We start from the raw sequence: 24,760 nt of genomic DNA on the forward strand, positions 1-24,760 counted from the left end.
CTTTTATTGTTGGGGAGATTTAAAATCTAGAGTGGATGCTAATATTTTTAAAATTTATTTTATTGACGTATAGTGATTTACAATGTTGTGTTCATTTCTGCTGTACAGCAAAGAGATTTAGTTACACATGTATATATATATACATTCTTTTTCAAGTTCTTTTCCATTATGGTTTATCACAGGGTATTGAATATAGTTCCCTGTGCTGTACAGTAGGACCTTGTTGTTCTATATGTAATAGTTTGCTTCTGCTAATCCCAAAATCACAATCCATCCCTCTCCCACCCCTCCTCCCCCTTGGCAACCACAAGTCCATTCTCTAGGTAGAGTAGAAGCTAATATTTACTGAGCCTTCGTTAATATTCCAAATGCTCAGACAATGTTCCAAGTGCTCTACTTGCACTGATTTGTAGTATTCACAAGAGTTCTTTACACTGTTCTTTTTCTTGGTTAGGAGCATAAGATACACAGAAAAGCTGAAAAAAACAATCCTGATACTGCACATCTAGGTAGCAAAGGAGACCGGATTTAAACCCAGGGAGTCTGGCTCCAGCATTTAGCTGCTTTACCATGCAGTTCCTCTTTACACAAAACCCTCTAACTACCACCAAACCAGCCCTCTGGAGGAGAATCACACAAGTGTGTTCTCCCTTAGGTCTCTTGAGATATCTGAATCTGGCTCACAGTTATCCTCTTGATTTTCTTTTGTACAGATTGGATAGTACCGGTTCATCAATGCTTATTTATACATCCTAGATTCCAGATCATCATTCTGATTACACATTTGAGATGTTAATTTTCTATTAAAACAATGTGCCTTGAATTTAAATCCATGCTCCATATTTGGCTAACCTCTGCAAAATAGTGACGAACAATTAGTTTTACTGATCTAATGATTGTACTTTTATTAAAGAGGTCTGGAAATCACATGTGGGTTTTGATAAATTCGGTCTCAATGTTTGCTCCAATAGAATCTGTGGTTGGTCACTGAAATCTCCTGGTTACATTAATGTGGAAACTGAAGAGAGACCCCCTCAATCGTCTAGACAACTGCTATTATTTTAATCTAAATGCAAGATATAATTTTTATACACGCTAAATTCCATCAACTTAGCATTCACCCAATATTTAAAACACTATTTCTTAAAAGCATACTAGTTTTCCTTCTCAGTTTATATCAACCATACATTTGAATATTATTCCTTCTACATCTCCATTCATGTAACTGACAATATTGTTAGAAAAGACGAGTAAAGTCAAACAAATGGCATTTTAGTAGACTCATAGCAATAGTCAATATTCTTTTCTTAATATCTTCATTGTAGTATGCATTTAAATATGAATAATCTTCAATTTTACATCAAAAATAAAGTTTTAATGTAAACTTTTGTGGATAAAGGAGCTCTGTGGCTTCAGTTTATGAGGAAAGCAGAATCTACTTAAAACATCTGAAATCTCACAGTGATCATATGGATATGCTATTAAAAAAACACTGTCTTACAGAAATTTTCTTTGTGAAAATTTGAAATACACTAGTTTGTATTATCGCCTAACAACTCTGAATATATTGATGTTTTGGTTTTCCGTTTTATGACATGAAGCTCAACAATAGTGCATTAAACAAACTCCTTGGCTCCAGGGCATTTTCTTGCAATTGCATTAAAGTTTTTCTTATAAAAATTACATATATGGTTTCTTTTTTAAAAAATTTTTATTGGAGTATAGTTGCTTTACAATGTTATGTTAGTTTCTACTGTACAGCAAAGTGAATTAGCTATACGTATACATATATCCCCTCTTTTTTGGATTTCCTTTCTATTTAGGTCACCACAGAGCACTGAGTAGAGTTCCCTGTGTTATACAGTAGCTTCTCATTCATTACCTATTTTATACATAGTATCAACAGTGTATATATGTCATTCCCAATCTCCCAATTCATCCCACCTTGGTATCCATACATTTGTTCTCTATGTCTGTGTCTCTATTTCTGCTTTGTAAAGAAGATCGTCTATACCAATTTTTTCAGATACCACATATATGCGTTAATATACGATATTTGTTTTTGTCTTCCTGACTTACTTCACTCTGTATGACGAATCAATCAAGAGAGTTAAGAGAGTACATGCTTCTAGGTTTCTCTTGGATTCTGGTTCCCATCACTAAATCTCACCTTGTTCTTCCCTTCTCTTAAACTCCTTTATTTATAACCAGCAAAAGGTTATATAACTGTCCTCTCTAAGACCTTTTTTTTTTTTTAACATTGTCCTGATGTCTTCTCCAGTTAGAATAAATGTTCTTTGTTCCTCACAGCCTTTTCTCATCAGTATGCAACCTCACTAACCAACCATGACAGAGAAGAAATGAAAAGACATAAAATGTGGGAAGAATTAAATGAGAGAGTTGGATTTTCCTGCACTGGCAGAGGATGGATCAAGTGACTGACCAGGTATCTAAGGGTTTTTTTTTTAACTTTTCTTCCAGGAAATTTTCTAGCAGTTAAGACAAGCAACTGATTTTATCCAAAGATACATCTAGAAGACACACACACAGAGGTCAGCTGACTATCTTTCACACAGTATGTACTGAATTTATCCTGACTTATGAAAAATAAAATGCATGGAGTTTTGGGGAAAAGTTAAGTGCTACAAGTAATCTTGAGTGTTGTATATCAATAGATATACAAGGAAACCCAAGATGAGAAATGAAAAGGTGCATTAGTTGGTAACTTAGGGGTCTGGAGCTTTACTTTCTTTTTCTTTTGTATTTTATTGGGTGTCTGATTTTCTAGTATGTAGCTAATACAGAGCCATGATTTTTATTCTAACATACATTTCTTTTTTGTTTGTCTTTTTGTCTAAAGTTATTATTGATAAGGGTATTAAGTCTGATAGGAAGATAAAACTAGCAGATTTGACAGGATCAGTCTGATAAAGAGAAGTAGAAAACAAGACCAGAAATAAGTTTGTAAAGCTTAGAAAAGGAGATTAATTTTAGGTCTAGTTAAGATGTGCACAAGTATTTCTGTCTAGAACACAAAATGTAGATTCTCCCTTAAAGGAATTTAAAAGTATATGTATAAGACTGTTGCACAACACAAGATTATATAAGGTGTTTTCAATCCCACCTATCCAATTCATCACTTACATTCTTATAATTTCCAAACTAATAACGGAAATTGTCTCCTTTACTATATTGAAACAAAATTCATTGAAAATATAACCTTGACTACATACATATAGTTTTAAAATCAATAAAGGCCTACCTGTTGTATAAAAGAAAATAAAAAGCATCATGGTAAATGAAATAAGCAGAGAAAGACAATCTTATAAGCAAAAAGAGTCCACGAAATTAACAGAATATTTTTAAGTCTGAGAATCCTTTGAGAACAAAATTAAAGGGTGCGTATGTGAATTTCCATCTAGCATGTGTGAGCTTTAATTTTGTTTGTAAGCAGGTGAAACATACTTCAAAGCCCATCTTAAGCAGAGTTCCGATATGAGAAAGAGTTACAAGGCAGAATCCCTCTCTATTGGGTATAAAGGTCCAGAAGCCCACCTTTCGGCTTTCTCTTTGTGCACTGCTCTCCCTACCCTTTAAAGCAATGCCACTTAACAGTGATACACCAACTAGTGATGGTCTGCAAAACGTCTGTCACAGGTCTGCAATGATGTGCAGAATTTGGTAGTAATCGTTTAGAAATTGCACAGCAATTGAACAGAGTAATTTTTTTAACATCTTTATTGGAGTATAATTGCTCTACAATGGTGTGTTAGTTTCTGCTTTATAACAAAGTGAATCAGCCATACATATACATATATCCCCATATCTCCTCCCTTGCATCTCCCTCCCACCCTTCCTATCCCACCCCTCTAGGTAGTCACAAAGCACTGAGCTGATCTCCCTGTGCTATGTGGCTGCTTCCCACTAGCTATCTATTTTACCTTTGGTAGTGTATGTATGTCCATGCCACTCTCTCATTTCGTCCCAGCTTACCCTTCCCCCTCCCTGTGTCCTCAAGTCCATTTTCTACGTCTGCTGAACAGAGTAATTTTATGCCTGCTGAATCTATTGATAACAAAGTGGAAATTGAATTTTGTGTCTTTTTATTTCATTTTTTCTCCTGATTCATTTTTATTGTATTTTACAAAAGTATTGGTCCATGAAAGATTGAAAAAGAAAAGTTCATCCTTCAATCCAGATAACTGAGAAGCATTTCCCTAGATAGAACATGTGGCTGCATTTCAGAAAGAACTCCTGTATAGCCAGGTAAGATGCAAAACTACTACCTTAGTGATTTATGCAATTTAAATTCTCTTTCTGTTGATGCAGAAAAGGTACAGATGCAATATGTCTCTATGGATATAGCCTTATTATGGTTAAAAATGAGTCAGAAAAATCGTGTAGGAGAAAGACACCCTCTCTTCTCTTCCTTTTTTTTTTTTTCTTGAGAGCTGAGACTTCTCCTTCTCACCACATATCTAGAACTGTCCCTCTCCCATCCTCAACTTATGTCTTACTCAGATCTGGGCTAAGAAGTTGCCATATTCAACAGCTACTCTTCAATATTCACCATCTATTTAACCATTTGTATGCTCAGGGCTGGTCTTTCCTTGTAAATAGTTCATCAGGTGATCATGGGAAATCAATAAATGTAAAGTTACAAATGACAATGTGTTCACATTCCTATGGATACATTGCTTTATGAAAAGAGAAATCTCAGCCTTCTACAGTATTGTATCTTTACTGGGGCAACTTAGTGGGGGCTAGAGTCTATTAGGAACACTACATTGTGAAAGCACCCCTAAATTCCACACAGACATTTGTCCTCTTTCGCTATCCTTATGTCAAAACCTGCTTCTACTTCTCTTTCTGCAAGAAGTGTAGCACTAGAAGTATTAGCAGATGTATTGCAAGAGATGTTCTCATTTGTTTTTCAAATGTAAGTGAGGGCATTAGGAAAGATGTACTATGGTACCTTACAAAGGGAAACTCAAAAATGGTGCTTACAGATGAATTACTATTTGTAGGCTGTGACACCAGTTCCTACATTATACTGGAATTTCCCTGGGAAGCCAGAAGCATTTTAGAGTCTATGGACTCTGAAGAAACCTGTGAAAGAAGAAAAGAGAGAGAGAAAAGAAAACCAAGTGCCAATTCCCAACATTTCACAGTTTTAAGGGATTTTTGAAACTTTGACACTCACATACTATACTACATTCATTAAATCCAGGATAAGAATTCGTTTTCTACAATAAGGGGAAAGGGAGAAGTTGTCCTTGAGGAGAGAATGCAATGGAAACGTAAATTGTCATCCATTCAGAATAGTTTTAAATAAGATGTAGATGTGTTGTCATTAAGAGCATACACAGAAGACCCACAGACCTCCACAGTGTTCTGATGATGAAGAAATTGGCTATGATAAAAACAATTTTATAAACTGGTACCATTTAGTAGTAATGATGAGATGAATATAGGTCAATCTGTGTAGGAAAAGATGTGGTTTGTGAACATAGATTTTATTCTTCTCAATTATCTTGAGGTTTTAAATAAAATACAGAAACACTATGAAGAAAATCTTGTGCATTTGTTAGCATAACAATGAATCTGGATATAGCATTCCACTTTAATAATCTTTATTGAGAGTGACACAAAAAGGGCTCTGGGGAAAGTGACAAGATGCATCATGAAAGCTAAAGATTGAAAAGGAAAAACAAAGGATAGTATAATATAGAATCCTCACATCCTTACTTTTCTTCTCTGTTTAAAAGGTGTATTGCATTATGGCTCCTGTGAGTCCAGTAATGCAACTGTGACCCATTTTTTATTCTATAATATGGTCCCATCACTTCTGTAAGATCCAGTAAATCATGGCAGAATTAAATTGCTTAAGGTTCCATAGTCCTAGGAATCTTATATTGAAAAAATTGCAAACAGCTGCTGAAAGATTAAGTTCTACCTAAAGGGTTACATGTGTAGTCAGGTATTTCAGAAATAGATATAAGATCTCTGTGACACTGATTATCGTGTGTGTGTGTGTGTGTGTGTGTGTGTGTGTGTGTGTGTGTGTAATATTGGATATTGATATACCAAACTCTAACAGGCTTAGCAGAGGCCAAAGATGATTCCTAAAGTAAAGGGAAGTTACTGAAGCAGTGTCTAAGTGAGCAAATAAGGTCACTGCATCTCTTCTCTATGCCCATTTCCACAGGAAATTTTAATATTATTTCCTGGTATACACCGGCTTTGAAATTGCTAAATGTGTCTCTGGCTGGGGGGCTCCAAGGAGCTTCGGTTCTTTATGTCTCAGCACAGAATTCAGCGAGAGGCAAAGTGATAGATAAGAAGTGATTTATTAGAGTAGGATTCTTGTGAGGCCTACAAGCAGGTGGGCGAGAGGGTACCACACCCTGAGAACCCAGGGGGCTAGTTTTATAATCAAAGGAAAAGTGGGGAGAGGGAGAAGACCACCTTCTTCCTCATTCTTGAGTAGGTGTCAAGCTCCCATCATCACCTCCTCCTCCACGTCAGGTGGGGCAGGGGCGGGGCGGGGGGTTTCTTGTCCCTACGTGGTCAAGCAGGGACTGTCATGGCACAATGGAAATGAGCAAAAAGGTAGTAACATATATTAAAATACGGTAAATCATCTTAGGTTTCAGTATAATGTCACCCTTTCCTTATATTTTTTGTTTTTAGTTTGCCCAGAGGAGCATGTCCTAGGAATCATTAACTTATTGAGCTCACTGCGCAGGATGTGGGTCTTATTTCACCATTGTTTTATTGTGTTGGGGCACGTCTCATGCTTGCGTTGCACGGTTTCGTTGCTAAGCAAGTCTGCTTGGTTTTGTGGTTAAGCAAACCTGCTTTCTTGACTGATCATTAATTTACAGGGGTCACCCATACTTCTTTCTTTACTGACAATCCCCTAGTGGGATTAACTAATTACTTACTTTGTCCCTTTACTCTGTCCCTATCAGCTTGATCAGGCATATTCCCAGCACACAGTCTTGTCCTAGCTATTGCATTTGTCTGGGAAATTATTCCTTAGAAATCCACACGGCTAACTGCTTCACCTCCTGCCTATTTGATTTAATGTCATGTTTTTGTTGATACCTAACCTGACTACCCTGTTTGAAACTTCAGCTTGCACCTCTGGATATATACTATGCATGCCCAATCACCTTTACCCTGTTCTCTTTCATTATTCTTTTGTACTTTCCATTTCACTATAAAATACACTTATTGTTGTGTTTATTGCTTGTCTCTCTACTTACACAAATTGATATGTAAACTGTACAAAGACAGGGATCTTCTGCTGTCTGTATCATAAACATTTAAAATAGTTTCTGTACATAAGAAACACTAAAGTGTTTTTTACTATAACTTCCATATACAGCTAATCACTTTTTTAGGACGGAATTACTTTTTTCCTTAAATACATTAGGAAAAAAATCAGGAGTTCTGGGAAGGGTAAAAGCAATAGTGTTAATGAGACCTGAAGGGGGAAAAAAATGATGTCACAGTCAGACTTTTTAATAAGTCAGTTAAGTGGTACTATATTTGCCGTAGTCATTTTACTGATACTTCCCGAAATATTAAGAACAAACACTTCAAGTCCATGTTCTGAAACTGGGGTATCTGTAATCCCCAAGGACTATGACACAATTTGCAAAAGACACTCAGCCTACTAAGTAGAGGCTCATCTCCCAAACAAAATTCATGTGAAAACTTTGTATAAAAATACTTTTTATAGCAAAACAATCATGAACTTGTTAAAAGTAGAATAGAAAAAATATTTACTTTTCTGAAATAAATCCAAAGAATTCAAAAAACAAAGACATTTTACTCTTCCACTTTGGTCTAAACATCCAACACCTAGTGATACGTCGTTAAATCTTTTCAGTTATTAGGCATTAGAGATGAGAATACCTCTTCACGTAAGAAAATTCCTTAACTCTGATATTTAACACTTATTAAAGTGTAAGCGGCTGACAATTGGTGTTTTTGATTATAACCTCAGTGTCTGACATTAAGCTTTTGATTCCGAAGCATCCACCTCAAAGACACCCATCTGGGACAAATACACTGCCAGCTACACAACCAGATAAAGAGCCCGCTGCCTCATTCCGGAAGATCCCTTTTTTTTAGAAAGCTCTGGCTGACCTAGATAATTGACCAAATGACTGACAACTAGCTGTTCTCCTTCTATACATTATTTATTATTTTTAACATCTTTATTTGAGTATAATTGCTTTACAATGGTGTGTAAGTTTCTACTGTATAACAAAGTGAATCAGCTATACATATACATATCCACTCCCTCTTGCATCTTCCTCCCACCCTCCCTATCCCACCCCTCTAGGTGGTCACAAAGCACCAAGCTGATCTCGCTGTGCTATGCGGCTGCTTCCCACTAGCTATCCATTTTACATTTGGTAGTGTGTATATGTCAATGCCACTCTCTCACGTTGGCCCAGCTTACCCTTCCCCCTCCCCAGGTACCCAAGTTCATTCTCTACATCTGCGTCTCTATTTCTGTCCTGCCGCTAGGTTCTTCAGAACCATTTTTTTTTTTTAGATTCAATATATATGTGTTCCATATGGTATTTGTTTTTCTCTTTCTGACTTACTTCACTCTGTATGACAGTCTCTAGGTCCATCCACCTCACTACAAATAACTCAATTTCATTTCTTTTTATGGCTGAGTAATATTCCATTGTATGTATATGTGCCACATCTTCTTTATCCATTCATCTGTTGATGGACACTTAGGTTACTTCCATGTCCTGGCTATTGTAAATAGAGTTGCAATGAACATTGTGGTACATGACTCTTTTTGAATTATGGTTTTCTCACGATATATGCCCAGTAGTGGGATTGCTGGGTTGTATGGTAGTTCTATTTTTAGTTTTTTAAGGAACCTCCATACTGTTCTCCATAGTGGCTGTATCAATTTACATTCCCACCAACAGTGCAAGAGTGTTCTCTTTTCTCCACACCCTCTTCAGCATTTATACTTGGCAGATTTTTTTCATGATGGCCATTCTGACTGGTGTGAGGTGATACCTCATTGTAGTTTTGGTTTGCATTTCTCTAATGATTAGTGATGTTGAGCATCCTTTCGTGTGTTTGTTGGCAATCTATCTTCTTTGGAGAAATGTTGATTTAGATCTTCTGCCCATTTTTGGATTGGGTTGTTTGTCTTTTTGATATTGAGCTGCATAAGCTGCTTATACATTTTGGATATTAATCCTTTGTCATTTGCTTTGTTTGCAAATATTTTCTCCCATTCTGAGGGCTGTCTTTTCATCTTTTTAATGGTTTCCTTTGCTGTGCAAAAGCTTTTAAGTTTCATTAGGTCCCATTTGTTTATTTTTGTTTTTATTTTCATTTCTCTAGGAGGTGGGTCAAAAAGAATCTTGCTATGATTTATGTCATACAATGTTCTGCCTATGTTTTCCTCTGAGAGTTTTAGAGTGTCTGGCCTTACATTTAGGTCTTTAATCCATTTTAAGTTTATTTTTGTCTATGGCGTTAAGGAGTGTTCTAATTTCATTCTTTTACATGTAGCTGTCCAGTTTTCCCAGCACCACTTACTGAAGAGGCTGTCTTTTCTCCAATGTATATTCTTGCCTACTTTATCAAAGATAAGGTGACTGTATGTCCGTGGGTTTCTCTCTTGGCTTTGTACCCTGTTCCATTGATCTATATTTCTGTTTTTGTGCCAGTACCATACTGTCTTGATTACTGTAGCTTTGTAGTATAGTCTGAAGTCAGGAAGCCTGATACCTCCAGTTCTGTTTTTCTTTCTCAGTATTGTTTTGGCTATTCGGGGTCTTTTGGGTTTCCATACAAATTATTAAATTTTTTTGTTCTAGTTTTGTGAAAAATGTCAATGGTAGCTTGATAGGGATTGCATTGAATCTGCAGATTGCATTGGGTAGTATAGTCATTTTCACAATGTTGATTTTTCCAATCCAAGAACATGGTATATCTCTCCATCTATTTGTATGATCTTTAATTTGTCTCCTTGGGTAGGTTTATTCCTAGGTATTTTATTCTTTTTGTTGCAGTGGTAAATGGGAGTGTTTCTTTAATTTCTCTTTCAGATTTTTCATCATTAGTGTACAGGAATGCAAGAGATTTCTGTGCATTAATTTTGTACACTGCTACTATACCAAATTCATTGATTACCTCTAGTAGTTTTCTGGTAGCATCTTTAGGATTCTCTATGTATAGCATCATATATCTGCAAACAGTGACAGTTTTACTTCTTTTCCAATTTGAATTCCTTTTATTTCTTTTTCTTCTCTGATTGCTGTGGCTAAAACTTCCAAAACTACATTGAATAATAGTGGTAAGAGTGGGCAACCTTGTCTTGTTCCTGATCTTAGTGGAAATGGTTTCAATTTTTCAACATTGAGAACGATGTTGGCTGTGGGTTTGTCATATATGGCTTTTATTATGTTGAGGTAATTTTCCTCTATGCCTACTCTGAAGAGTTTTTATCATAAATGGTGTTGAATTTTGTTGAAAGCTTTTTCTGCATCTATTGAGATGATCGTATGGTTTTTCTCCTTCTATTTGTTAATATGGTGTGTCACATTGACTGATTTGCATATATTGAAGAATCCTTGCATTCCTGGGATAAACCCCACTTGATCATGATGTATGATCCTTTTACTATGCTGTTGGATTCTGTTTGCTAGTATTTTGTTGAGGATATTTGCATCTATGTTCCTCAGTGATACTGGCCTGTAGTTTTCCTTTTTGTGACATCTTTGTCTGGTTTTGGTATCAGGGTGATGCTGGCTTCGTAGAATGAGTTTGGGAGTGTTCCTCCCTCTGTTATATTTTGGAAGAGTTTGAGACGGATAGGTGTTAGCTCTTCTCCAAATGTTTGATAGAATTCACCTGTGAAGCCATCTGGTCCTGGGCTTTTGTTTGTTGGAAGATTTTTAATCACAGTTTCAATTTCAGTGCTTGTGATTTTTCTGTTTATATTTTCTATTTCTTCCTGGTTCCATCTCGGAAGGTTGTGCTCTTCTAAGAATTTGTCCATTTCTTTCAGGTTGTCCATTTTACTGGCATATAGTTACTTGTAATAATCTCTCAATGATCCTTTGTATTTCTGCAGTGTCAGTTGTTACTTTTCCTTTTTCATTTCTAAGTCTATTGATTTGAGTCTTCTCCCTTTTTTTCTTGATGAGCCTGGCTAATGGTTTACCAATGTTGTTTATCTTCTCAAAGAACCAGCTTTTAGTTTTATTGATCTTTGCTATCATTTCCTCCATTTCTTTTTCATTCATTTCTCATCTAGTCTTTATGATTTCTTTCCTTCTGCTAACTTTGAGGTTTTTTTGTTCTTCTGTCTCTAATTGCTTTAGGTGTAAGATTAGGTTGTTTGAGATGTTTCTTTTTTGTTTGTTTATTTTTTTGTGGTACGCGGGCCCCTCACCACTGCGGCCTCTCCCGCTGCGGAGCATAGGCTCTGGATGCGCAGGCCCAGCGGCCACGGCTCACGGGCCCAGCCGCTCCGCGGCATGTGGGATCCCCTAGGACCGGGGCATGAACCCATGTCCCCCGCATCGGCAGGTGGACCTCCAACCATTGCGCCACCAGGGAAGCCCTGTTTCTTGTTTTTTGAAGTAGGATTGTATTGCATTAAACTTTCCTCTTAGAACTGCTTTTGCTGCATCCAATAGGTTTTGGGTCATCATATTTTCATTGGCATTTGTCTCTAGGTATTTTCTGTTTTCTTCTTTCATTTCTTCAGTGATCTCTTGGTTATTTAGTAGAGTATTGTTTAGCCTCCATGTGTTTGTATTTTTTACAGTTTTTTTTCCTGTAATTGATATCTAGTCTTACAGTGTTGTGGTCTGAAAAGATACTTGATACAATTTCAATTTTCTTAAATTTACCAAGGCTTGATTTGTGACCCAAGATATGATCTATCCTGGAGAATGTTCCATGAGCACTTGAGAAAAATGTGTTTTCTGTTGCTTTTAGATGGAATGTCCTATAAATATCAATTAAGTCCATCTTGTTTAATGTGTCATTTAAAGCTTGTGTTTCCTTTTTACATTTTGGATGATCTCTCCATTGGTGAAAGTGTGGTGTTTACGTCCCCTACTATGATTGCGTTACTGTCAATTTCCCCTTTCATGACTGTTAGCATTTGCCTTATGTATGGAGGTGCTCCTATGCTGGGTGAATAAATATTTACAATTGTTATATACTCTTCTTGGATTGATCCCTTGTTCATTATGTAGTGTCCTTCTTTGTCTCTTGTAACAGTCTTTATTTTAAAGTCTATTTTGTCTGATATGAGAATTGCTACTGAAGCTTTCTTTTGATTTCCATTTGCATGGAATAGTTTTTTCCATCCCCTCACTTTCAGTCTGTATGTGTCCCTATGTCTGAAGTGGGTCTCATGTAGACAGCATATATACGGATCTTGTTTTTGTATCCATTCATCCAGTCTATGCCTTTTGGATGGAGCATTTAATCCATTTATATTTAAGGTAGTTATCAATATGTATGTTCCTATTACCATTTTCTTAATTGTTTTGGGTTTGTTATTGTAGGTCTTTTCCTTCTCTCGTGTTTCCTGCCTAGAGAAGTTCCTTTAGCATTTGTTGTAAAGCTGGTTTGGTGGTGCTGAATTCTCTTAGCTTTTGCTTGTCTGTAAAGGTTCTTATTTCTCCATTTAATCTGAATGAGATCCTTGCTGGGTAGAGTAATCTTGGTTGTAGGTTTTTCCCTTTCACCACTTTAAATATGTACTGCCACACCCTTCTGGCTTGCAGAGTTTCTGCTGAAAGATCAGTTGTTAACCTTATGGGGATTCCCTTGTATGTTATTTGTTGCTTTTCCCTTGCTGCTTTTAATATTTTTTCTTTGTATTTAATTTTTGATAGTTTGATTAATATGTGTCTTGGCGTGTTTCTCCTTGGATTTATCCTGTATGGGACTCTCTCTGCTTCCTGGACTTGACTGTTTCCTTTCACATATTAGGGAAGTTTTCAACTATAATCTCTTCAAATATTTTCTCAGTCCTTTACTTTTTCTTTTCTTCCTCTGCGACCCATATAATTCAAATGTTGGTGTGTTTAACATTGTCCAGGAGGTCTCTGAGTCTGTCCTCAATTCTTTTCATTCTTTTTATTCTGCTCTGCAGTAGTTATTTCTACTATTTTATCTTCCAGGTCACTTATCCATTCTTCTGCCTCAGTTATTCTGGTACTGATTCCTTCTAGAAAATTTTAAATTTCATTTATTGTGTTGTTCATCATTGTTTGCTGGCTCTTTAGTTCTTCTAGGTTCTTGTTAAACATGTCTTATATTTTCTCCATTCTATTTCCAAGATTTTGTATCATCTTTACTATCATTACTCTATATTCTTTTTCAGGTAGACTGCCTATTTCCTTTTCATTTATTTGGGCTGGTGGGTTTTTACCTTGCTCCTTCATCTGCTGTGTATTTCCCTGTCTTATCATTTTGCTTAACTTACTCTATTTGGGGTCCCCTTTTCGCAGACTGCAGGTTTGTAGTTTCTGTTGTTTTTGGTGTTTGCCCCCAGTGGGTAACGTTGGTTCAGTGGGTTGTGTAGACTTCCTGGTGGAGGGGACTGGTGCCTGTGTTCTGGTGGATGAGGCTGGATCTTGTCTTTCTGGTGGGCAGGACCACTTCTGGTGGTGTGTTTTGGGGTGTCTGGGACCTTATTAGGATTTTAGGCAGCCTCTCTGCTAATGCGTGGGGTTTTGTTCCTGTCTTGCTAGTTGTTTGGCATGGGGTGTCCAGCACTGGAGCTTGCTGGTTGTTGAATGGACCTGGGTCTTAGCATTGAGACAGAGATCTCTGGGAGAGCTTCCACCGTTTGATATTACATGGTGCTGGGAGGTCTGTGGTGGACCAATGTCCTGAACTCGTCTCTCCCACCTCAGAGGTTCAGGCCTGACACCCAGCTGGAGCACCACGACCCTGTCAGCCACATGGCCAGGTACGTGGGGACTTTCTTGCCTTTCGAGAAGTCTGAGGTCTTCTGCCAGCATTCAGTAGGTGTTCTGTAGGAGTTTTTCCACATGTAGATGTATTTTTGATGTATTGTGGGGAGGAAGGTGATGTCCACGTCTTACTTCTCTGCCATCTTGAAGGTCCCCCTCCTTCCATACTTTAATTCCTGCTCTTTAATTTCAGCAACAAAGAGTGAACCCACGAAACCCTAGGCACCCCACCCTGGACCCCAATAAAGGCAGAACCCCATATCCACTTGCTCTCTCTCTGTCTACATGGACCTTGTTCTGTGGCCCCAGATTTGGTGTGAATCCTGTAGAACTTGTGAGTAATAAAACTTGTCTTTTCAAAGTTCCCTAATGGTTATTGCTGAGTTACATCTTGTAGCCATAAGACAAACCACAAGGGCCAGTCCAGCCACAATTTAGCTCTGAAAGGGGTAGTGTCTATGGGGGCTCCTACAATTAATATGGACCCAGGTGGGTGCCCTGGGCATCTTTAGCTGATAGCATCACTCTCTATACTGAGACTGACACAAAAACACCTATCTTATTTTATCCAAAGGTGAACTACATTTTGTACTTTATTTAATTATTATTTTTTTCCATCCGGATTTTTCTGGTATCTGTTAGTGTTTGACAGATATATTGAAGGAATGTTTGCCATTGTTAACATACTCATTATTTGAGAACAACAATGAAGCTTGGACAAAATTAATGAACCTTGATATTTTTTAACTTGTTGACCATAAAGAATGGTTTACTGTTCAGATGAAATGCTTCATATTTTCTTTAACTATAAATAGTGTGGGTACTTCCCTGGTGGCTCAGTGGTTAAGAGCCCTCCTGCCAATGCAGGGGACACAGGTTCGATCCCTTGTCCAGAAAGATCCCACAGGCCGCAGAACAACTAAGCCCATGCACCACAACTACTGAGCCTGCACACCTAGAGAGCCTGTGCTCCACAACAAGAGAAGCCACTGCAATAAGAAGCCCATGCACCGCAACGAAGAGTAGCCCCCGCTTGCCGCAACTAGAGAAAGCCCACTCACGCACAGCAACGAAGACCCAATGCAGCCAAAAAATAAATTAAAAAAAAATGTGAACCAAATCAAGATTTTTTATTATATGCATTGTAATAATTGGGTATATCAAAATTAACATAACTTCAGGTCTTAAGAGCCATCTTTTTTACTAAACAAGCATCAATGTTTAATCTTAGAAGAGTGAAACTAGCTCCCTGCTTATGAGTAGATTTAATTGTAAATGTAACATTCAAGCCATGAAATTACCAAAAACTAATTAAAGTCACAGTATTGGTCCTCAAATCATTTTGCCTTTAATTCATCCCAATAGTGTTGTATATATTCAACCCAAAAAACTGCCCCTTGCCTCTTAGAAACAAGATCTTGTTTGAAGGATTCCTAAGAATCAAGGGTTTAATTCTGTTAGTTTCACATGTGCCAACAGAGTGTCATAATACATTTGCACTTTATAGCTTGATGAGCCAAACTGTTTTGACAATCCTTTGCATTTTTAGTCACAGTGGGATTAGACATAGGCTGCTATCCAAATCTCATTTAGAAAATACACCTCTTTTAAAATAACTCATCCAAACTGTTGCACACTTTCCTGCATCCTGATAAGTAAGAAATAGAAGCATGTATGGTCTCTATTCGCCAATAACTTATTTTCCAAAATATAAAAACATAGGCTGGTTAAGCAGTGGCATTTCAGGGAAATTGAAAAACCACTTTGCATGGATTCCTTATTGGCATTTTGGATCCGCTTTATATTCTTTCAGGAAAAATAAGTTTAAAGAAAAGCAGGGAGAAGGAATATTCACTTCTTATATATAAACAGCTCATACAACTTAAGATGAAAAAAACAAACAACCGATTTAAAAATGGGCAGAAGAACTGAATAGATATTTTTTTTCCAAAGAGGAAATGCAGATGGCCAACAGGCACATGACAAGACGCTCAACATCACTAATCATCAGGGAAATGCAAATCAAAATGAAATACCACCTCATACCTGTCAGAATGGCTATCATCAAAAAGAACACAAATAACAAATGTTGGCGAGGATGTGGAGAAAAGGCAACCCTCGTACACAGTTGATGGGAATGTAAACTGATGCAGCCATTGTGGAAAACAGTATGGAAGTTTCCCAAAAAACTAAAAATAGAACTATCATATGACCCAACAATTCCACTCCTAGGTATATATCAAAAAAAAACAAAACCCTAATTCTAAAAGATACATGCACCGCAATGTTCATAGCAGCATTATTTAAATAGCCAAGATATGGAAGCAACCTAAATGTCCATCAACAGATGAGTGGATAAAGAAGATGTATATATATATACAATGGAATACTACTCAGCCATAAAACAGAATGAAATTTTGCCATTTGCAGCAACATGGATGGACCTGGAGATTATCATACTAAGTGAAGTAAGCCAGACAAAGAGAAATATCATGATATCGGTTATGTGTGGAATCTAAAACAAAAATGATACAAATGAACTTATATATAAAACAGAAATAGACTCACAGACATAGAAGACAAACTTACAGTTACCAAAGGGAAAGGGGGGGGATAAATTAGGAGTTTGGGATTAACATACACACTACTATATATAAAACAGATAACCAACAAGGACTTACTGTATAGCACAGGGAACTGTATTCAATATTTTGTAATAACCTATAAGGGAAAAGAATCTGAAAAAGAATATACATATATATGTACATATATATGTAAAACTGAATCACTTTGCTGTACACCTGAAACTAATATAACATTGCAAATCAACTATACTTCAATTAAAACAAAAATAACACTTGGAAAAAAAGGTTTTCACATTAAAAAAAAAAAAGAGCATATACAACAGGAAACAAATTAACCGGTGCACTGATTTTGATACTAAGACACATGGAATTTCTTACTTTGTTCTCATTGATCAGGGAGTTTGTAGATTTCCAAATACCACTTACTTTGGGGAACTTTCTCTTATTTTCCAGTAAAAGATTCCCTCCTCTGTACGCTGGGAGCACAGTTTTTATCCTACGATTGCTACTTTTACCATGGATTCTATTTTTTCCTGATTGGTGTCTACCTTAAATTTATTTTAATTCATAGTGAACAATAGTTGAGACCTTCCCACAGGCCAGAAATTACAATCCCTCTAAGCATGAACTTTTTGTTGTCATCTCAACATATCCATTAAAAATGCTCAAAAAACAAGAGGGAAGCGATATGGGAACATTATGTATATATATAACTGATTCACTTTGTTATAAAGCAGAAACTAACACACCATTGTAAAGCAAGTATACCCCAATAAAGATGTTAAAAAAAAAGCTCAAAATTACTTGAAAGAATAGATAAAAGGATAATGCAAATATACAATGATAAGACTTCCAATTGCAGAGATTTATTTATGTCAGTAGTGGGCCATGCAAAGTGGACTCATTGCATCAGTTGCTCTGAATTACAGCTCTTCTTTTACCTTAAAGTGTTTCTGGTTCCCAAGTGTGTCTGATTATGGGGCAGAATCCTCGTGTGCTCTGCAAATAGTATCCTTGATCATACATACCTTAATGTGAGTGAGACTGGGATGCATCAGTGAATGTGGAAACTCCAAGCACATGATGACATCATTGAACTCGAAGAATTCTATGTGTAAGCTTACTAAAGGTCTGAGTTTGAAGAGCTATTATCAAATATTGTCTTCCAGCGAGTGCTGACAGTGTGTGTTTGACCTTATACATGAACCTCAAAAGACAGGGTCTCTTATCAGCCTGTCTGTTTCTGGAAGAGGTCACACACTCTGCCTTCATCGGAAGTGTCTATATTTGAAAATACCATATCTAATGGCACCTGCTGTCACGGAGGGTGAAATTGTTTGTGCTACTAGAAGTAAGTGTTGCTTTGGCTGTATGCAAGTTTCCAATATGAATTCTATTTTGTGGAATTTGATGGTTTTTCCAACTGGGTGAAACTGTGTGGTTATTACTGCATGGAGCTATTGGCTTGGAAAGTGGCAAAGTAGGGAGAAATACAGCAGATGCTTTATATTTTGCCCACAACTGGGAAGCTGGCAATAATATGGACATAAAGTTAAGAACCAAGTGTTCTAGTCATTTTTTTAGAAGTGTGGTTTGGGTTAGTTATCTAACGTAACTGAAACTCAGACTCTTATCTCTAAGATGAAAGTTGGTCTAAATATTGTTTCGTTGCATTTCAAAAATGCTGTTTTTATGTATAGATAGAAATAGCAGTCTTTGTCCAGAACTCCCTTGAACTCTTAATAAACAGCATTTCTATCATCTAAGAGAAAGCTGGAACTTACGAGAATAAATGTTGAAGCAGCCAATTCATATAAATGATAACTATTCTCTTATGAAAAACAGAAGACACTGGTTTGTTTTGAAAGAACTTGAGAGGCACAACAAACTATCTTGATTAGGAAGTTATCTCTACTAAAATGGGTCCCTTTTGAAAGGACTCTCTTTTTTTTCTTTTTTTTTTTTTTTTTTTTGCGGTGCGCGGGCCTGTCACTGTTGTGGCTTCTCCCATTGCGGAGCACAGGCTCCGGACGCGCAGGCTCAGCGGCCATGGCTCACGGGCCCAGCCGCTCCACGGCACGTTGGATCTTCCCAGACCGGGGCACGAACCCATGTCCTCTGCATTGGCAGGCGGACTCTCAGCCGCTGCACCACCAGGGAAGCCCAGGACTCTCTTTTTTTTCTGAATCTTATTCATTCAGATTTTCTGTAGCTGGTAGTAAGTATATGCCCACAGCTGGCCATGGCTATTTGTTCCAGTATCAGTGCTACAGATTGCAGAAAAAAAAATAAAGCAAAACAAAACAGAACAATGGAGAGACCAGAGTCCAGATTCTTCTAACCTCACTTCATGGGCTTTAAACACGCTTTCATTAGATTGCAGCTACATACATTTTACTTAGTTAGCATATTGTTTTAAAGTGTTTTACTATGAATAATGTCAGGCAGACAGGAAGTCCCCATTTCTCCATTTCCCCACTATTCCTTTCATGATACTGATGTGCCTCACTCACCTTGCTATTATCTGTCTGGTTTCTGATGGATAATAAATATATTTAGCATCAGGACCTCTGACTTGGTGACTGAATATAGTTATTTATTTACTTGTTTGAACTAGCCTTGCTCTGTTTTGCTTTGGTTTTAATTATCTTGGCAGCCACCTTTTAGGGTAATAAAATTTCAGGCCTGAAACTTAAGCAACTAAACATAGGGAACCCCAACACTCCCCACTCATGGGGTCACCTTCCAAAGTGAGGGATGGAGGACGGCAATGGCAGATGCAGGATTCTATATTTTAAAATAGCCTGCAGAGTAGAGAAAAAAGGAAACCATTTCTACCTTCTCAATATACAAATTTTCAAATATAAAATCTAAAATCACTTAACCCTGACATAGCCTGGCTGAGGTGTCCAGCTAGGCGCCGGAATCACCGTGCAAAGTGTTGATCTAATAAGGAAAAATACCCACCTGGTTTGGTAAAACTTCAAATGTGAACAGTGTGATGTGTAATTCACTCACGTCCATCTTTCTTATCACCATCAAGCATATGAAGGCAGAGAAACTTACAACAGATGAGCATTTCAGTGAATTGCTCAATCTTTTCTAGCTATTTATCCTTTCAAGAATTATAAATTCACCCCATAATAGACTGTGAATTAGGGAAACTGGAGAAAAATCATGTGCAAGTTGTTTTCCTTAATAGAGCAGAGACTCTGTCTATTGCTATACTTCCAGCATATAGTAAGAAACAAAACATTAAACATTTAGAGCACTTAGAAAGCAATATGATTTTCTGGATTTTCTTGAGTCACCTGGCCTTTCCTCCCAAGGAACTTAGAGGGGATTGGCATCCACCAAGTGGTAGGTGTCTCCCAGGCAGTCAGAAGTCTGAGTCACAGAAAGGATAGTGCAAGGGAGCCACCTGCTGCTGAAGGGATATTCAGGGCAGAGCAAACCGTGTGGTGTAAAATTGGCATCAATTTAATATTTTGTCAAGTCACACAAAAATCCTGCTGTGGCTGGGTAAAGAAACAATAGTTGATAAAATATGAATAACAAATGAGGTTTTAAACTCTTTGAGCTACTCTAGCCTCTTAGCATTTTCTGAAGGTCTTACCCAAAGCACCGATTACTAAGAAATGTGCAGGATGGTCCTAAATTCTATGCATAGGTTCTAGGCTTGTTTTCTTTACATACTATCATAGAAAACTTCCTGTCGCTGGCATTCCAAGAAGAAAACTGAAAAACAGAGGAGGAAATGTAAACCCTAAAACAAAGGTTTTCCAAGTTTGGTCAGTATAATAGCATTGGCAGGCTAAACTGGGAATGAGGACCAGTCCTATGATGACAGATTTTATCCCTTCTGCCAATGGCTCCTATTCATAGAGTGCTTTAGATCTCAAATCCACGATCTCATGTAATTTTCACAACAAGCAATTGGTCCTCTTTTTATATTTTAAGAATCTGAAGCACACAACAGTGAACTACCTTACTCAAGTTCAGATTGTTACTTGGGGCCAAAGCATGACCAGAACCCAGGATTCCTGACGTTGTCTTCAGCTGTGTTTACAACATCACTATGCCCATCAGATTGTCCTAAATTAAACATCCATTATCAATCTTTGTCCTATAGGACTGTGGGAGAAGGGACGTCAAGAAATGAATTCAGATCAATAACATGCAGCCCTGCCAAGGGGGAGTCCCAAGCACCGTGGAATGGTCAGAACCTAGATGTGAGTCACGCAAAGATGAATTCAGATTCCAGATTTACTAAGAGATTTTCATCAAGGGACTTACATTTTGTGAACATGGGTGTTCTAAAATGTAAAATAAAGACATAATACTTACTCTACAGGATTATTTTAAGGATTTCAAGGATTATAGAAATGCAGGTTAAAATCCTTTGCTTAAGTGGCTGTCACATATTATTAGTAAATAACTATAATGTCAAATAAAATGAAATGAGAAACACAAAAAGTGCTCTCAATACTGTGGACATTTGATAGACAAATGTCCTCCTTCCCCACATTTGTTATTGCTTGTCTTTTTAAATTATTGTGTTCATTCTAGTGGATATGGAATTGTATCTCGTAGTTTTAATTTTCATTTCCCTAATGATTAATAATGATACTGAAAACCTTTTCAAGTGATTAATGTTCATTTGCATATCTTCTTGGTGAAAGTTATTAGAACTTTCTGCCCATTTGTTACTTGGGTCATTTCTTATTATTGAGATGTACAAGTTCTTTGTATACTTTGGATATAGGTTCCTCACAGATATGTATTTTACAAACATTTTCTCCCAGTCTGTGGAATGTCTTTTCATTTTCTTAATGGTTTTTTTTTATGCTCAATAGTTTTAACATTTGATGAAGTCCAACTTATCAACCTTTTCTTTTATGAACAGTACTTTCGGTATCATATCTAAGAAATATTTCCCTAACCGATGTTCTCAAAGATTTTCTTCTATATTTTTCCGGAAAAGTTTTACTGTTTTAACTAGGTGACCATTTTTATTAGTTTCTTTTTCACTCTTCTAATGAGTATATACACATGCACACACATACGCACACCCATGTACACACACACACGCAGGGTCTATAAACTTGTATAAATATATTTTTACCAATTTTTCACTGAAATCTAGCATTAACTTATGTTACAAGTGAAGGTTACAAACTACAGTAGTATTAGCAGTGCCTGTGAATTTGCCATCAGTAGAGGTCAGATAATTTTATATCACACTATAATCGTTGCATGTATCTCATAACATTATTTATACACATTAATACACATTATAGTTACTTCTGGATCTTATTTAATGTGCTAATAAAGAAGCACATGTAATATTTTAACAAAAATTTTTTAATATTTTAAAATTATATATTACATATATTTTGTTTCCTTCATAATCTTATGTATTTTACATTATGGATAAATATTTTGCTGAAATGGAGTCCATGGCATCATCTAATTGTGAAAGTGGCCTATGACAAGTACAGAAGTTTAAGATCGTCTATAAATATGCCTTTTAATGATATTTTCTGCCATTTTCAGTTGTTGAAATGTCTCACTTTCCTGGATGATCAATAACAGTTATATGTAAAAGAGAATGAAGGATTTTAGCAGAAAAATAGATATTTTGCATTTGATTGTTTCCAAGGCTTTGAAATAAGAAATAGAGTTGCAGTTTATTCATAGTAGTTCTAGAAAGCTAATTAATTTAGAATATTTATTTATTTATTTATTTTTATTGGAGTATAATTGCTTTATAATGTTGTGTTTGTCTCTGCTGTACAATGAAGTGAATCACCTATATGTATACCTATATCCCCTCCCTCTTGGACCTCTCTCCCCACCCCCATCCCACCCATCTAGGTCATCACAGAGCACTGAGCTGAGCTTCCGGTGCTTTATAGCAGGTTCCCATTATCTATCTATTTTACACGTGGTAGTGTATTTTTGTCAAACATAATCTCCCAATTCATCCCACACTACCCTTACCCCTGTGTCCACATGTCTGTTCTCTATGTCTGCGTCTATATTTCTTCCCTGGAAATAGGTTCATCTGTACCATTTTTCTAGTTCCACATATATGCATTAATACACGATATTTGTTTTTCTCTTTCTGACTTACTTCACTCTGTATGACAGACTCTAGGTCCATCCACATCTCTACAAATGACCCAGTTTCACTCATTTTTATGGCTGAGTAATATTCCATTGTATATATGTGTCACATCTTCTTTATCCATTCATATGTTGTTGGACATTTAGGTTGTTTCCATGCCCTGGCTATTGTAAATAGTGCTGCAATGGAACATTGGGGTACATGTGTCCTTTTGAATTATGGTTTTCTCAGGGTATATGCCTAGTAGTGGGATTGCTGGGTCATATGGTAGTTCTATTTTTAGTTTTTTAAGGAACCTCCATACTGTTCTCCACAGTGGCTGTATCAATTTACATTCCACCAACAGTGCAAGAGGGTTCCTTTTTCTCCACACTGTCTCCAGCATTTATTGTTTCTAGATTTCTTGATGATGGCCATTCTGACCAGTGTGAGGAGATACCCCACTCTTAGAGGAAAGCATAGGAAAAACACTCTTTGACATAAACCACAGCAAGATCTTTTTTGACCCACCTCCTAGAGTAATGAAAATAAACAAAAATAAACTAATGAGACCAAATTAAACTTAAAAGCTTTTGCACAGCAGAAGAAACCATAAACAAGATGAAAAGACAGCCCTCAGAATGGGAGAAAATATTTGCAAATGAAGCAACGGACAAAGGATTAATCTCCAAAATACACAGACAGCTCATGCAGCTCAACAGCAAAAGAACAAACAACCCAATCAAAAACTGGGCAGAAGACCTAAACAGACATCTCTCCAAGGAGGACATACAGATGGCCAAGGGGCAATGAAAGGATGCTCAACATCACTAATTATTAGAGAAATGCAAATCAGAACTACAACGAGGTATCACCTCACACTGGTCAGGCTATTTATTTTTAATAATAGTAAATCATTTACAATGATACACAGAGGTTCTCACAGGTTAAAGTTGGAATGCCATTATAGATAAAGCATTTAACTTAGGTATCTCTTGGGAGTTTCACTCAAACTATTGGATACTAAAGAACAGAAGTTAATACTTATTAAATTTTGAAAGACATAAAGATTAAAAGTGTTCAATGCAATCATAAATGCTGAAAAGATTTGATGAGGAAAATTTTAAACTTCTGACTTTATAATTTTACTATGGAATGTTCTTGTAGTTCTTACTCAAAGAAATGAATAATGTTTATAGCTACACTTGTCCATAAGGAGGTAATGATGGTGATGATGATGATAAAATATGCTAATTGTATTGAGTGTTATTTACTATGTGGCAAATACTTTTTCTACATGGTTCGTTCTACTTAATGCTCATATACATACACACCACACAACACCAACAAAATCCTATGAGCTAAGTTCTATGAATTTCTGCACTAAATAAACAAGGAAATGAAAGATTACAGAATTAAATAAGTTGTTGGTAAGTATACCAGTGGTATAAGTTGGAGCCAGTGTTTGACACCATTATTTCATAGTCTACATTGTTAACCAACATGCTATTATCTACTTAATTTCAGTATGGCCTCCAAAACTCAATTCAACATTATGCAAAAAACATCCAAGCAATAAGGAAGAACAGAGGTTGATAAGTGGCACACCCATGGGTAATTATAAACAAATACATCATTCTGATCATCAGTGTGAAAATTGTTTTATTACCATACATGCTATAGAGATGACATGACACTAATTATTTATTCTCTTACGGCATCCCTCTGTCTATAATGCATTTCCTTCTGTCAACCACTTGAATATCTTCAACACAATTAAAAAAAGATTTTCAGGGATTACACGTTAATAAAAATTGATATAATAGAACATTGAGTTTGAACATAATCAACATATCTTTTCTGAAAGTATTCCATTTTGTTATTATTATAAATGAATCTTATTTTGACCTTTATAAACCACCAGAACAATAAAAAATGGCTGGTTTTATGAAAGAAGCCAAGTAAAGTAAAAAATTGTTACAGGTGAGGATGCCATATGTGAACTGATATTCCAGCACCGTGGGAGAGCATTTTAATTGCTCTCTTAATTTACTTGGTTCAGC

The sequence above is a fragment of the Lagenorhynchus albirostris genome, chromosome 10 (genome assembly GCF_949774975.1).
Source record: "Lagenorhynchus albirostris chromosome 10, mLagAlb1.1, whole genome shotgun sequence".
In the NCBI taxonomy this organism is placed as follows: domain Eukaryota; kingdom Metazoa; phylum Chordata; class Mammalia; order Artiodactyla; family Delphinidae; genus Lagenorhynchus; species Lagenorhynchus albirostris.